The sequence below is a fragment of the Neovison vison genome, chromosome 6, assembly GCF_020171115.1.
Source record: "Neovison vison isolate M4711 chromosome 6, ASM_NN_V1, whole genome shotgun sequence".
Lineage (NCBI taxonomy): Eukaryota > Metazoa > Chordata > Mammalia > Carnivora > Mustelidae > Neogale > Neogale vison.
In genome coordinates, this window is record NC_058096.1 from 146,429,063 (window position 1) to 146,436,921 (window position 7,859).

The 7,859-nt window shown below is 43.3% G+C and overlaps 1 pseudogene; it reads right to left on the reverse strand.

Moving 5' to 3' along the window:
- Positions 1 to 653: 653 nt before the first annotated feature.
- Positions 654 to 4,467, reverse strand: LOC122910152 (annotated as a pseudogene).
- Between the last annotated feature and the right edge of the window lie 3,392 nt (positions 4,468 to 7,859).

A 7,859-nucleotide genomic window follows, 5' to 3' on the forward strand; every position in this document is an offset into this window, starting at 1 on the left:
ACTTCGGATTATCTAAAAGATGATCCAATATGTATGAATAATGATAAAGCCAAGGGGTTTGCGAGTAATTGATTCGGGAATCAGTCATCTCCAGAATAAGCTTCCCTGTCTTCCCGGAGACAGACAATGCAAATAGTCTTCACTAGTTTCCCCCTTACTCTAGAGTGGCTAGAATCAGACAGCTTTGGTATTGCTTATAACACAAACCACTGTGAATTGGTGGATGAGGTCCCTGCAGTCTCAAAATGGACTGTTTGTCCCTGAGGAAAGAGCAGTGCTCAGCAATGCGTGAGCTACTGACACAGACACCTGTAAAAGCCAACAATGACTCATTGCTAAGTGGTCATCTTAAAAGAACCATGTTATGAATCAATTTGCAACCAATTCTCTAAAAATGAGAAAGCCCTGACTAACCTAGTTCAATGAATCATAGAAATTCAGACGAACAATGTGAAAAATTAAGACAGAGTGAATCACCCTAATAGGGAACAGAGGTGAGAGGAGAATGTGGTATGATTGAGTCAAATTTCAAGGCTGAATTTTGAGTGAGAAACCAAGGAAGACACATTATGCTCCCATTATTGACAGGGGAACACTGGCTTGTTTTTCTTTTTTTCAGTCTGATCTTATTTATTTGTAACTCTAGAAAAATCTCATTTTTGACTGGCCTCAGACTTAGAGGTAGAAGATCTCAGGGAAGACAGCTCTGTCTCTCGGCATTCTCTTGCTGGCGTTTCCCGCCCCCCCGTCTCCTTCCTTCTCTTGGCAGAAGTTTAGCCCGTCCTGCAGCCTCATCCTTGTTTTACTTCGTGAGCTGTTTCTTCAGAGCAATACACTGACGTTTCTGTTGGAGGGCCCATGGAGTAACAAGGTGCTGCGTCTTAGGTGCTTTGATTCCAGGTTTCTTAGCTTCTTTATTCAGGGACTTTCTCACAATATACAGGTGGACATCGTCTTCTTGAAAGAGATGAAAAGCTTGTGGATCCTGCTAGCTCCTTTGCATGCCAAGTGAGGAGACACAGCAGTAAGCCCAGGAATGTCCCTCTCCCCCTTTTATTTTACAATGACCAAGCTGGGAACACTGAGATTGTATCCACAGTGCGACCCCGAGCAGGTTTGCACTTTCTCTCTCCAGTCAGTCCTCCTTGGTCTGTAGCACAAATGCCCCTCACTCAGCAGCAGGGGCACATGGCCATGGGTCAGGCCAGCCTGCTTCATGGCGAAGCCTTTTTTGTCATCGCCACCACGGATTCGGACACGTCACCCTTGCCTTCTTCACCCACAGCAGCAGAAGCAGCTTCTGTGGCCTTATGCTTCTCATAAAAGGTACAAAGTTTGCATTCATCATCCATTTCAGCAAGTCTCTGGGAAAAAGATGTTCAGCTCCATCCTGAAGCAACCTACCACCTCCCAGGAACCACAAAAAAGAAAAGGAGCATGGTTGTTTTGTTTTGTTTTGTTTTTAAAGATTTTATTTATTTAAGAGATCACAAGTAGGCAGAGAGGCAGGCAGAGAGAGAGTGGGAAGCAGGCTCCCGCTGAGTAGAGAGTCCAATGTGGGGCTCCATCCCAGGACCCTGGGACCGTGACCTGAGCTGAAGGCAGAGGCTTGCCCCACTGAGCCACCCAGATGCCCCAGGAGCATTGTTTTTAAATGGTGAGAGGTACCTGTCTGCTCTGACAATGCTCAACACTTCCTAGATGCATGACCTAAGTTATTCACTCAGAGAATGTGAGCAAGTCTCTTTGACCTTATAATAATAATCATCATTCAGAAATAATGTACTTGACTTTCACTTTGAAATAAGGCATTAAAAGAACAGAAATTTCCACTATTCACTCTCCTGCGTTTTCTACTTTACACAAGAGAAGGAGGAGATGACTCAGCTTCCTCCAAGTTCTGGCCATCTCCATTTCTTCAACTTACTTCTACATACATGGTAAAAATCCTATACTCATTCAGCAAATACTTATAGAGCATGTACTATGTGTCAAATACTTTGGACAAACATACATAACCTAGTCTGCCAAATTATTATTAAATGTATTTTTTTCCAATTGTGTTTCTGACATTTTTCTTTGGCTTAAAAGTATATTTGAAACACTTCTTTAAATTTAACTTCTGGATATCTTGCATTTAGAGCAAACCATTTTGCACAATAATCTTCCCATTCCTAAGTTTCCTATCTTTGGGTCAGCTAAAGTTCACCTTTGAGTCATTTTTTAGGCAACTTTCTTTGGTAGCTATGTAGCTTATTGTTTCAGAGATATATATATATATATAGATATGCAATTTATATATATACACAAGAATAAACTTCTTGTTTTCTATATATATTCTATAATATATTTCCATATATTTATATATTTATTATAATATAAATTATTTTAAATTTAATTATACATAATATATAATTAAATTATAAATTTATATATAAAATTATATATATATGCAAGAATAAAATTCTTGTTCCATTCTTATACCAAATCTTTGCCCAAATATCCCTGTAATCTATGCTCTTCTAAACTTTAATACTATAGAGGTGCTTGGGTGGCTCATTCAGTTGACCATCTTGAGTGGCTCATCCCAAGGTCCTGGGATTAGCCCCACATAGGGCTCCCGGCTCAGTGGGGAGTCTGCTTCTCCTTCTCTCTCTGCATGTCACTCCCCACTCATGCTCTCTCTCACCCACTCTCTCTCTCTCTTCAAATAAATAAATAAAATCTCTTTAAAAAATTTTAATACTATAGAGAGAATATCAGAGAGAACTAGGATTTGCCTCCTTCCTAGGCCACCTGATATTCTCCCCGGATACTTTGGAAGAATTGAAAATGCTTTAAAATAACCAAGATGTGTCTAGGTACATTTTCATTAATACAGACAGATGCTGCGTGAATGATTTCTATATCCATAATCAGGGCTCCCAGAGATCAGGCAAGTTTTCTTCTATCGTGTATCTGAATGTCACTCTCACCCCTTTGCTCTGATCTCCTTTTCAGAAACCTCAATTATCTCTGTTTAATCACTACCTTCTGATCCTAAGATATTCATTTGTCATTAAACTTTTTGTCCTTTTTCTCTCTGTCCTCAAAGTGGGCTCTCCATTTTTCTCTCCTCTATTGGCTTTTCTGGGTTTTCCCTACTTATTCAGCCCAGAGGAAAGTAAGGCTTACTCTGGCCTAGTGTTTCCCCCACCAACTGGAAGGATGGGCTTACTGATTTCTTCAGACTGTCCTTGGAATTCTTCTGTCAGATTATGATGCAGAGGGCCGGTTGATGTCAATGTCTATTTCCTATGCAGCCTGGAGTAAATGGTATGCAGTGGGAGTGAAGGGCATTCCCAGCAGAGAAATATCTCCACACAGCTTCTTCCCATTGTTGGTGAAGCTGCAGAAGCTCCAGCGTTTGGCTTAGGGCTTGCTGTTTGCCAGGCGTCTGTGCCAGCTAACAGCTGTGTCCCTGCCTGCTCCCCGTCTTGGTCCCGCTGCCAGCCAAATCAGGCACTAGCCTCCCTGCTGGGTGCATTCCCTGTGGCTGTGGTCTGAACCCAGCTGCCTCCCACTGCTGTTAGTTCTAGTTCTCCGGGCTGCTGGAGTAGAAGAGAAACCCCAGCTTGGGCTCTCTAGGACCCCAGGACCAGATTTCTGCACATTTCCTCCCTGTACTGCAGGGAATGGGGAGGGTGAAGTCAACCAAGCTCTCTCCCTGACTGCATCTGAGCACGGCATCCCCTGCTGAGCTGCCCCCTGCCCAGAATAATGACTGCACTCACAAACCCCGGAGATTGCCTTTGCCATGAACCCATGCTGAACTGAGCTACAAAACAAAATCCACCACATGCATTTTAAATCCTGTATCCAGTTCACCAATACACCACATATTATCACCTACAAACCATGGCACTGCAGCATTATTTTGCAATAGTGTTGGTTCTTCTCTTGGTACATTTCAATATTCTCCCCTTGGAACACACGACTAGGCTGGAAAGTGATCTTCTCTCCTTCTTTGCCAAAACTGTCTTCCTACTATTCTCCTTGTCCTAAACCTAACTGAGGTGTCCTAGGTCAGCAGTCCATAGCCCAGGTTGCTATAAGAGACACACAGACGCACAGACTATTTGACTTCGCACTCACAAACACAGACAACACTTCGCAGTAACATTCTCAGAGTTTGCAAAGTGTTTGCACCTAAGCTATTTCCCCTACTCTCCATGAGTTCTGTAGAAGAGAGAAAACACAAATACCTCCATCTCCTGGATCACAGGAATGTGCTCAGCTACCTTTACAGCTCTGCCCTGCCACCACCTTTGTCCTGGACATCTCTGATATGTCCCCCTTACTTACGTCTTCCCAGACTCTGGCAATCTCTCCAGGCTGACTTCCAAATTTGTTTGCTCTGGCTTGCAGGTTCTCTGTTGCTGATCCTTCACTTTGGGTCACTGGACTAGGAGTGGGCATTTCAGACATCTCCTTGCTCCCCGCCCTGCCCTCCTGTAGCAGGCGGCCCTGGTTCCAGTCCCACTTTGCTCCACGCTCTCAGCTGTGAGTCAGCCCACCCTTCCTACACTGAGTCTGGAAACTCAGTCTGGGCTGAGCGCTGGACTCCCCAGTCACCTAGAAGAGGAAGACAAATATAGATGTGTAAATTGGGCCCCAGAGGAGGCAGAATATACAATGAACACATGATCTGCCAGGCCAGGCAGCCCAACGTAGAAACACAACCAAGTCATCTACTAAGAGTGTGCCCCGGACAAATGTCTTAACCTTTTCAAGTCTCTATTTCTCAACTACTAAAAAGATATAATGATAATACATCTTCCTCCCAAAGACTTTTTGCAAATATCAAATGAGATGGGTGTAAGTTAAATGCTAAGCCTATTGCCTGGGCCTTGGTAAGCTGTCATAAATATTAACTGTCATCATTACTATTATTATTAATAAGGTTAAAGAATGAGTAATGGCACAGCTAGGAATTGGATCTTTCTCTATCTCTTCATTTCACTTTTAATAGCACATAATTATAGAAAATTAGTACATGATGGTAGACAGAAATGGTCACTTAATTGCTTTTGACTAAATGTGGAGAGGTTTGATTACTTTAAGAGCTTACTAGAGGTCAGAAGAATATTACTTGCCCTAGATAAATATTACTTAGCAGTTCCTATTATTTTACTAGACATCTCTGACAGGGAGCTCTAAAGAAAATATCACTATTGGCAAGTGAGTTGAAACATATTTTCTCTGTTCTTATTGTAAGCAAATAAATGTTATTAAATCCAATGGCTTTCCCCGTGGACTTACGGTAACACACTGCTAAGAGTCTGGGTAGAATTCCTCTCTCTGACAGGTAAGCTTTGGGATTACTGTACATAGCCATCCATGCAACTAACATATGTGATTCTGCAGTAGACTCCTTGGAAGTTGAATATGGCCTAAAGAGGCAGTGGTATTTTTTTTTAAAGACTTTATGTATTTATTTGACAGAAATCACAAGTAGATGGAGAGGCAGGCAGAGAGAGAGAGGGAAGCAGGCTCCCCGCTGAGCAGAGAGCCTGATGCGGGACTCAATCCCAGGACCTGAGCCGAAGGCAGCGGCTTAACCCACTGAGCCACCCAGGCGCCCCAGAGGCAGTGGTATTTTTGATGGCCCTTGACATAAAGGTTACTTCAGAATCTTTCCCGAAGTAATGCTATCCATTAGATTCCATGGTCCAGAGACAGGCTTTCAAAGCAGCCCACAATACACATGTCAAGGTCCGTCAGGTAATACATTATGTGTGTTCCAAGGGAGCCGTATTAGCACTTCCAGTTTTTCTCAATAGCATATCTGTAGTAGGTTTTTAATTTTATTTGATGGACAAATTGGCCAATGTGTTCATCGTGAGCCACAGGCTTTATGGATTTTGACAGATTATCTTTGATAGCTTGTAGCAGACACTGCTCCAGGAGAGGCGATGTGTTCTTGCTCCGATGAGACACTGATCTCACATTTGCAAGCTTTTAAGGCATGCTTCCAGACTTCCTGGCAGGGAGGAAAACTCTGGGGCAACTAGAGCTCTAAACTGATCCAGATAATCCCTATCTAAAACGCTTAGTTATGGTTCCTCAGGGTTTAGCAGCGCAGTGGTTTGCACTCTGTTGTCCCAAGGTGCAGCTGGGTGTGATTTTATTCTGACAAAGACCCCAGAAAGATGTAAAACCTGTGACAAATTGAACATTAGGCAAGCAAACCTAATCTAGATGAGAGTATAATTACTCTGGCCCAGGTACTGTGATAAACATTTCACATTCATGAGCTCATTTGATTCTCATTACAAGGCTGTCATACGGGTGCTGTTATTAAGCCCATTTAAAGATGAGGAAACTGAAACTCAAAAGGGTCGAGCAATTTGCTCAAGGCCAAACTATACGCAAGATGAGGAGGAGGACTTAGCCAGACTGATTCTAGAACCCCAGCTGTCTGTCAACCGGCCCAGCCGTACTTGCCTTCCTTTCTTCCGAATCTAGAATATGCCAGAACAAATCCCACACTGGAGTCCTTGCCAACCCAGTGCCTCAGCTGTGCGTACTCTTCTCACTGACGGCTTCTTGTTTTCGCAGCTCGGCGCACATATTTTCTCCTTGGAGAGGGCTTCTCTGTCACATAGGATGCTCAGAGTTGTCTCAAACAAGGAACAACAATGCTGGGGTAGTTCTCCATCATCCCCCATCCACCACCAGCTGAGGGCTGCTCCTAAGGGCTCTTGTAACCTGCTCTGTCCATAAACAGAAGCTGTGACCCACACAGAAATGATGAGTGCGAAAGAGCAGGCTTTCAAGATGGGCTGGCTTAGAGGTTCACTGATGTCCTCAAGAACCAGATAACTTCCTGAGTGTCAGATTTCCTCTCAGGATTATTTAATTCACGGCCATACGCCACCTGCCAAGAACAACTGTCTGCTTACCTCTTCGTTCACACCTAGTAAGAGAGATAGACCACCTTTTCCTATTCCAGAAAACTTCCAGTTTTCCAGAAAACTTCCCAGACATTTACAGAGAACTCCCCTGTACTTCTCACTGGCTCAAACTGGATCATGAGCCCATCCCTGAACAGATCTCTAGTGACAAGATCATACCATGTGCTGATTGGCTTAGGCCCAGAGTCTTAGACTAGTCAGTCACTGGCAAAGGGATGATGCTACTAGGAATGGGTGATATTAAAGAGCTGAGTGAAGCTGGTTCACTCAGCCTTCCCTGAGATGCATGAACAATTGAGAAGTGGTTTGTTTAAGGAGGAACTGGAGAAAATGGATATCAATAGGCTATCGAGTATCAGACTGCAGTTAATAACCTGGGGCTATTTTAAGATTTTCCAAAGTCTTTGACATTCTTATTTGTGTAGGAAAAAAACTACATCTTCTAAGTATCTCCACACCTCACCCCAGTCAGGATCATATGTCCTGGTCTTATTTACGCCCTAGCACTTCCCACCTCCTAATATATGCTTGCTTGATTGTCTATTCGCTTAGTCTCTTTTGTCCACTAAGCAATAAGCTCCAAGAGAATAACGATCCTGTCTTTCTCATATACTGCTATAGCCCTCACCCACAAAGTAATGTCTGGAACACAGTAGATGCTAAATAATAAATAACAAATGCTTGTTAAATGAATGCATGAACTAATAAATAAGTGAGTCAATGAATAATGGCTTTCTATACAAAGCAGGGAGGTGGGAGAGAAGTACATTGAGGTCACTGACGGGGAATTCCTTGATCCATGACAGTGCTCAGTGAGAGGAACACTGGGAAAGGACCAAAGGAAAAGGTCTCCTCCTGCCCAGGTCTCCCAGGTCCCAGGCTGGGGTTTGGGCAAGATACAAC